This window comes from Henckelia pumila, chromosome 2, assembly GCF_033568475.1.
Source record: "Henckelia pumila isolate YLH828 chromosome 2, ASM3356847v2, whole genome shotgun sequence".
NCBI classification, from domain to species: domain Eukaryota; kingdom Viridiplantae; phylum Streptophyta; class Magnoliopsida; order Lamiales; family Gesneriaceae; genus Henckelia; species Henckelia pumila.
This window is the reverse complement of record NC_133121.1, coordinates 54,909,045-54,917,535: the sequence shown is the minus strand read 5'-3', so window position 1 is coordinate 54,917,535 and position 8,491 is coordinate 54,909,045. Positions and strand designations below refer to the sequence as shown.

Here is an 8,491-nt window from a genome sequence, read left to right as displayed (position 1 = left end):
GTTAGGAGCATTTAATTTAAATTTCTCCATATAGCTGAAGACGTATCATTCTGTTTTCAATCGTATGGTAGCCTATAAATAACTCTCAATCGTATACATCATTTCAATTTATTTCAGTTACATCTGCTTGTCGATCTAACTCTGCTTGTTCTCGAGCATAAATTCATTGCATCTCAATTCTTATTCTTCAGGATCTAACGTGGTTCAATCAATCATTTCTCAAAATATCGTCTCAGAATTGGAAAATTCTGTCTTTCTTACTGCATAAGGTGTCAAATAAATTTCTATCGGTGCTCTATTGATAGTAGCATATAACACAAATTCGATTCAGAATAAAGATTCTGTCTCAAGATTATCAACGATGAATCTCCAGTTCTCCTTGCTGACTTCAATTAAGATGCTAACCGTATCAGTTTCACTTCTATAACCCCGGTTAAAATGCTAATCATATCAATTTCCGCACTAGTGCTATCATACATCAATAATGCACTTCTGAGTCTTTGTATTCATGTCAGAATACACTCACAATACTCAGCAATAAGATTCTTTTATTGCAAAGGAACACATAGAAGGTTCACTCTATCCCTTAAATTTCGGATAATCAGACTCAGATATCTTGGATTCTAACTCGAACGAGTACTGGATTGCTTCGTGCAATGGTGCCAAAAGTGAAAAATGATTCAATTTGACACAAGAACTTTGACACACCGTGCAATCGTACACATTACAGGCAAACTATTGATCAGATGGCCATATCAGGACATCATTCCATAGGGAATTATGCAAGCAGACTTTATTCAGTTTTCAACAATTACCTCCATAAACCGTCTTGTCTTCAATAATTGTTGTAGTTTTGCAAAAAAAACGAGTATGATATGTTTCCATTTTTGGTTTGAAAATACTCAACTCTTCCTCGACTGCATTAATTTCAATCTCAGGACCCATTTCTTCACATGAATATCAGATTTTTCTTGCAACTTTCAATTTAACTCATCATGTCGGAGTTGTAACACATTCCTCAAATCTAATTTAATCTTTGTGCATTAGAAATATGTAGCCGCTATACCAGATATAGACATTGATATGCACTATCATTTCTCTCTGTATCAGTATTAGTCATTTCAATATCTGTAACCATCTTGCACATCCTCTGATTCCAAGTATCAGTATAGCAAGCAAACGAGACTTCAAGTGTCAGTAAAGAAAGCAAACGAAACACATGTGGCTGATCACTTCATTTCATTTTCTCATTCAAAATTCATAAGCTAACATCATGTGTTAACTATAGCAACCAATTCTAAAAATCTGCAATGGTTATTCACCGTCTTTGACTCTGTTCATGCTTGCAATACAAATATAATGCATCTATTCGAATTTCCTGCAACTTTACTTCAAAATTTCACTCAACATCTCATAAATCCATTATCTTAGCTAGTCAAGCTTCTACCTGATATTCCTCAAACACTAACGTCAATCAGTACTATCAATCTCTATCAGTTACGAGCCAGTATGAATAATAGATTTAAATCGATATCTCAAGAAAAATTTAAGATAGACAATAAATCGCCAATAACTTGCTATTCACAATTCAATACTGAAGGATATTGCTCAATTACGAATCATTAAAAGAGGCAATAATCTGGACCATAATCAGTGCAACGTGAAAAGAACTCACTTGCATTTCATTCCAAAACTCGAGGTGAAGGAATTAAAACAAGGCTCGAAGAATCAAAAGATACAAGTCACATAAGAGTAATCATATCAGTGATCCAAGTCCATATCAGCACTATTCTCAATAAACCCCAAATCAAGGTTAATAGCGTGGCTTTACGATGAGATATCTACACACGCTAATTAATTAGGACACCTTCCTAAAGTATATTCAGATAGTACAACAGGACCTTAAGATCACAAGGAAAAATACAAAGAATTCAAACTTACTCCAATTCATATGAAAGTCCAGAATTAAAATTCATATGTCAAGAAAGCTGAAAGTGTAAGTTCATTAATCGATACCGAATAGCAAGAAGCTTCAAGATCATAATCATGCAAATCAGCAATGAGCCAATAACACGCGAATAAAAGAAATTGCGTGCATCAATATCTGCAAAAGAATCAAAAGAAGGCTCAACTGCTGAATTTCCTACTTCTCTTCCCATCAATCTTCATTTCTTATAAGGACATCCAAGTTCATGTTCTTACACTTGAGAATTAGAGAGAAATATATCAGATTCATTCGCCCATGTCCTTCCGTCTTTAATCAAGTCCATTCAGTTAATACATTTTCTTATAACACTCAATCATAGTATTATTTTTGCAAAAGCTATATCTCATCATTCAGTAAATCTCAATACAGTTCACATAATTTTCACATGTAGTGCATACTGAAGTCAATTCTTGAGATTTCCGCTCCAAGCACAATCATATCATTGGAGATCTAGGTGATCGAACAAAATCTATATCGCTACAATCCGACTGCTATGAGCATCAATCATAACCCCAAGGACATCGTAAAATCAATGCCTTACCTGGATATATCTCAATCAAACTTCATGCTCATGGTCCTTAATTTCAAATCACACTTGCGTTTCATATAATCAAGTCAATACAGCATAATTAAAAAAAAACATGCAATTCCTCAATCTATCTCAGTCCTCCTTTGATCAGCTTACCTCTGATCAAATATTGAAAACGATTCAATTTTAACTATAACAATTCCACATGCTTCCACTCACTTCAGAGATTCAGGTAAGCATGTGATGATTCAATAATAAAACATGCTTTTCAATTAAAAACACAATATCATGTGATATCTTCACAAATAAGAAAACATGTATCATACTAGAAATTAAAACATGTAATTCAACATGTAAATAAATCATCTCATACTAGTACACAGATAAGCAAGGAAGAAGACTCGATCTACCCGCTCACTAATCTTCTATCTTAGTCCAGAATTTTCTCGCTCTGATACCACCTATTGTGGGAACCCGGGTCTTAATCTCTCAAATCAAAATATCTAGTCCAATTTCAGGAATTAAAAAGCAAATAATCAATCAAGCAACCAAAGCCTCAAAATCCAAAAGAATTTTTTTTTTAAAAAAAAATGTGCCTCGCTCGATCTGTCATTTATGACCGATCGAGCGAGAACAGGTTTTCTCAAAACAAAAAACAAGCTCTCAACCTCTCGCTCGATCGGTTGGAAATGGCGGATCGAGCGAGCCAGAGCTTGCAGAAAATCTGCTATTCATTTTGCTATCAAATATCAATTTCTCAAGCATACCATCATCAGAGCACTTCATGTCAAATCTTGACTAAGCTGTATGCATGCTTTAAGACATCAATATGAATCTCAATATGTGCTATCAACTCTCATATATTGTCAATGCATCAACATCATAATATTCAACACCTTACAAAAGTGGACACAATATGATCAATTGTGCTTACATGTTCAGGTAATAAGACCTCTAAAAATACAATCAAGTTTACAATTACATGATCTAGCTAAAGTTCATATCAACAACTATCATAAGCTAAACATCATGTTCTTGACAGCACTTCATTATCTACTCCGGATCACCACTCTAATCTCTCAACCTCTATTCTTCAAGTTCGTCTATCACGCTATTCTTTGCCCTGTTCTTGTCCCACCTGTTGCCATGACACATACAACACAACAACAGCCGGATAACTCCGGTGAGAAATATATTTCCCAGTAAAAGCGACATACATGCAAATCAATATACTATCAAGTTCATGACATAAAAGAAATGAAATGCATGATTTAAAGCAGGTTTGACAATCTACTAATCAATCAATCTCTCGGTTATTTGGTTGGGATCCCGAGGATAAGATCACATAACTTACCACCAACTTCCCCGATCGAGGTGGGGTTACGTTTCTTAGTCCTCTAGACTTTGAAGCCACCATAAGGAGTATTCCGGCAATAGGGTACATCAACACCTTAAGCCACTTGATTATAGTTCCTCAAATCGTCTATATCGAATTGAACACTTTAGTCCCTTTCGACTTTTGGACGCTTCGGTCCAGTTTCAAATAAAGGAAGATAGGCTCAAGATGAATGCAAGTTAGTTCAAGAAAACATTCATTATATCAAATCAAAGCATATATTGAATAACAATCCGAGCCATCATTCTTTCAAATCTCATTTCTGTCACTTATAGTTTCAATATCAAGAATAACACTAAGTGACAATCATCAACAAACCAGCTCATCATTCTCATGCTATTCATCAAGTTTAGTATTCAAAATCATGAAGATAGTTGCTATTCAACAACAAACAACCAATTAAACAATAAACTCAAGTAAATTCATCAAGTATATTTCAAATACTATCAAATTCAATTAAGCATACAAGTATGTGATTTTAGGGACTCGAATATCATAACAATCTCGAGTATACAAGCCCTTTCAATCGATATCAACTTTTACCTCATTCTCGGTTTGACGTGTTCGATTCGAGCCACTCACCATGTTCAAGAACTTATACAATTCTGCTCTTGAACTCTTGATAAATTCTGCTCTTACAAAACTCAATAAAATCTGCTCAACAACTAGGTCTTGCAAGCTAATCCTCAAAGCAAACATTGATCAAACTCCTTTCGATTCGAAGCTGAACTTTCCGAGCTTGATGTCCCCTGTTTTCAATTTGAAAATATATCATATATATTCAAGAACATCAGCAAGAACTCAAACCATGTTCAGCTCAATCAAAGAGAATACAAAACTAGTCAATTCTTGACTCAAAGGCGTAACGATTAAAATTCGGCAACTGCAACTCATTTCCAACAATTCTATCATTCTTATCAACTTCATATACATATTATATCAGCTGAATATAATCATATATCAGCTCAATCAGAAGCATAGGATCGAATCCAACTTCTGAAAATTCATAACAATTACGAATGACGCTTATTCTTTGAGTTAACTTCGATATCGTAATACATATCATTTCTACACACCATATTAACTTCCAATAAACCTCATACCAGCAGGATAACAATAAAAACCATCATAATCAGAGGTGATAATCTCGAAATATTAACTGGAAATTCATATCAAATGCAAACGGCATCCGTTCTTCGAACCGGTTTCAATATATCAATCAATATAATCACAAGAACACAAAACCAAGCTCACTTCTGAATTCTGCCCCATAACATAATTTTGAAATCATCTAGATCAAGATAATACTTACATCAAAACATAGCCCTTCTCCCAAGGAGTTCGGAACTCTTTTCGGAATTGAATTTGGACAACCGGAGCAAAAATTATTGAAGATTGAAGATGAAAATTCAAAGAGGAAGATGAGCTCTCGACATGCTGCTGATTTTTGGGTCTGAAATTCTGATATGTATGCATATAATACACGTATAAACTCATTTAAAATCCATGTGTCCATGTAATTTTTCATTATTTGCAATTTGGCCCCTCAAGTCTTGCTTATTTGCAATTCAATCCTCGGCAAATCTTTTTAATTCAATTTCAATCCTAAATAATTTAATAATATTAGAATTTAAATCAAAACTCCAAAATCCTCAAATTAAATATGCTTGAATTAAAATTAAATAATCTCAAGACTTTATAATTTCACCTCGAAAATTATATTTTCAATTCTGTAAATTCGTCATGTCATCTTGCAACTATAATTAATTTAAACTATTGGAATTTAAATCTCAATCCCAATAATTCTTAAATTAATTATTTCCTGACATTTAAATATTTTCGGGGCCTTACACTCTCTCAAAGCAGATCAACACTCTGCTCGAGTTACAAAAGGAAGCTACAAGAATGTGCTTCGAAAACTTGATCTGGAAATCCAAGGATATCGTTGAGCTAGATCGTTCTTAATGTGATATGAATCTTTTGAGCTCGATCAATCTTGATGTAATATCTAACTCAGAGCTTCGAGACTTTGATCTGATAATCTGAGTTTCTGAGTTAGAATATAAAGTAAATGCTTTATGACTTTTCAAATGAGTCGGAGTGCAATTTTGAATTCGTGGTTTATTGTATTGTTCACTCACTCTGCTTGAATCTTGAATCACCACATATTTATAGCTATCAAAAGTAGCCACATATTTGGGAGGGATATTGTTAGAGTGCAATAATTGTTCTTACTGGAGAGCGATCGAACTATGACGCTTGGAGTACTGCTGTATGGTTTTAAAGATTTGAGTTACATCATTACCACTAGGTATAGTTTTTGATAAAGCGACAAGCGCTCGGTCCTACAGTTATTCAAATGTCTTTATCTTAAACGGTTAATGTGCAAATAGAAAAATGATAATAATAAATGATAACACTGAAACTACAACAGTTACACTGTTCAAAAATATTGCAAATGTTTTTATTGGTTGCAATGTTAAATATTATATCTATTTGATCCATCATCAAAATATATAAATAAGTTTTTTTCTTACAAAGACTATGATTACCAATTATTAATAAAATCTATTTTATATATATCGGACGACAACTACACTTCAGTATACCAAAAGTATTTATTAGACCAAATAAATAAGAATATATATTTACTTTCAAGACAAATGGTTGAATAAAAAACATGGAATATTATCATTTGTAATTAAATACATTCAAAATTCAATAAAAAAATTTCAGCAACAAAATCATTGTAAGTAAAAAGAGATCAATAGATTTCCAAAAAATAAGAGATTAAGAAGAAAAAACAAATGTCCAATAAATACATTGATCGTTAAAGATATTGACATACAAACATGAAATAGAATGCATTAAGAATTGCAAGTAAATATTTTTAACATAGAAAGAGACCGTCTAACAAAATAATAAAATAATAACAAAAAAAATACAAATGATTGATAGAGATAACATCACAAGAATTGTTACTAAAGAAGATGTTAATAATTGAATCTTTCATAGAGAATAAAAAAAATACATAGAATGAAAAAATCCTGAAAGAGAAAAAAATCTAAAATATGAAAAAATATTTGACGCAAAAATTTAAAATAAGTTTTATAATGTATTATCTATATCAATTTTTTCATAAATAAATAATCACAAAATAAAAAAATCAACACATAAGAAAAATCAACACTCATTGTAATCTTAATCGGTCTTGTACGTGCTCTAACAAATGTAAAATCAAAACAATTAAAAAGGTATAATAAGAAAAAGGTTTGGCCATAGATCCAAGTGAATCGACAAGTCTACTACACACGTACAAGAGGTACAAATAGGACTTAGAAAAAAAGGTACAAATTGTGATGTAGTGAATGTCATTGAAGTTTACTATGACAAGTAAATATATTATAATATTTTTTTCATAATATTTTTTATTAACAATCTTTTTCTTATTTTAAAAAAATGTGTAAGAGAGAATATAAAGAAACATACAAGAAACTTCTCTGAGTTGAAATTTTTTGTTGGTTTGGCTTAATTCATAGAATTTGCCGATGGTCTGATAATTTATATACAAATTTAAAACGCGACATCATTCATTGATATGTTCCTAGTCTATTTCGAATTGTTAAAACGGCTCCTAAATAAATCCAAAGTCAAAATTGAATGAAAGAGATGTCCCGAAAATATATTATAAAATCATTTTACACAAACATAAAATTTTAAATTTTGATAATATGTATGATATAATTGAGAGAAAGTCATCCCATGAATTAGTGTGAGTGATTATATGTTTGATTCGTTGTTAATGAAGATTAAGTACTGGGGTAAACCAGTGTGGCATGTATTGAAGTTTGTGTTTAAAGACAACAACTTGACACGAAGACGAGAAAATTTTAGAGTTTAGGAGTGGGTAATTAATGACATCGAATAGGGGAAAAGGTAGAAAATTTTCAACAAAATAATTAGATAGCTAGGTCCTTTTGTAAATTTCTAATTTTTTTGGGTCAAAATTTATAAAATTGATCTCTACCTATATTGACACCGTTTGATTTAAGTGATGATATATATAAGTAATACATAGATAAGTAATATAATGTAATAAATAATAAATAAGAAATGATATTTAAAATAGTATTAAATTTGATTGATAGATTATAGTTTATTTGATTTGATTGATTAAATTGTGTATAAAAATATTAAACGACTATTTTGTCATTTTAACAATAAATAAAATAAAAATTATATTATTTATAAGGGGTAATATAGTAATTTAAATTCAATGATTTGATTGATGTATTATAAATAATTAATGATTTGATTGATATAAAATAAATAGTTAATATATAGATAAATAATATGATGAGAAGAACGTGAGATGAGATAAATTTTATATAAATATATATATATATATATATATATATAATATGGTGAACAAAACGATGCAATACAAGATAGATAGAGATATCATATATAACATTTGGTCAACGTTTAGAATAATAGTTGATGTCAGCATAATTATATCTTATATAACATTTTTATTTTTATGCGTATTGAAATATTTTAAACGGAAGAACTTGAAATT

At 31.1% G+C, this 8,491-nt stretch overlaps 1 long non-coding RNA gene across 1 annotated transcript; it reads right to left on the bottom strand.

Moving 5' to 3' along the window:
* Positions 1 to 3,553: 3,553 nt before the first annotated feature.
* LOC140879622 (uncharacterized) lies at positions 3,554 to 5,362 on the bottom strand. Its single transcript, XR_012149475.1, has 3 exons — positions 5,225 to 5,362; positions 4,456 to 4,661; positions 3,554 to 3,654 (listed from the first exon to the last, which is right to left on the bottom strand). It is a non-coding gene; the product is annotated as an uncharacterized lncRNA (long non-coding RNA).
* Between the last annotated feature and the right edge of the window lie 3,129 nt (positions 5,363 to 8,491).